Source organism: Stegastes partitus, unplaced genomic scaffold, assembly GCF_000690725.1.
Source record: "Stegastes partitus isolate 25-593 unplaced genomic scaffold, Stegastes_partitus-1.0.2 Scaffold188, whole genome shotgun sequence".
In the NCBI taxonomy this organism is placed as follows: domain Eukaryota; kingdom Metazoa; phylum Chordata; class Actinopteri; family Pomacentridae; genus Stegastes; species Stegastes partitus.
Window position 1 is genome coordinate 331,643 of NW_007577919.1, and position 441 is coordinate 332,083.

Genomic DNA, 441 nt, shown 5'->3' on the forward strand with positions numbered 1-441 from the left:
CCTCCTCAGGCTGACGCTGTACAGAACCCTGTCTCCAGCTCTGAAGGCTGGGTTTCTCTCCTTTCGCAGCTGCTTCAGCTCTCTGGTCATCCAGGGCTTCTGGTTGGGGTAGACCCAGATGCTTTTCCCACGGTCACCGTGTCCACACAGTTCTTAATGGAACACAGTACAGTGTCTGTGAACACATCCAGGTCCTAGATAGAGATAGTCAGATAGCTGACTACCTCAGACCGGTTCATCTAGTTTCACTTTCCTGAAAGCAGAAACTCACTCAGTCGCTGCTGAGACGAGAAAACGCCTCAGATAGGATCTAATCTGACTTCAGAGAACATTGTACTGGTACTATGAACGGCTTCAACCAGGAGTTTATGATCCAACATTGTTGTTGTTTTTTTCTAATATTTGGAACAATTTACTGTAATTTTACAGATTTAACTCGTT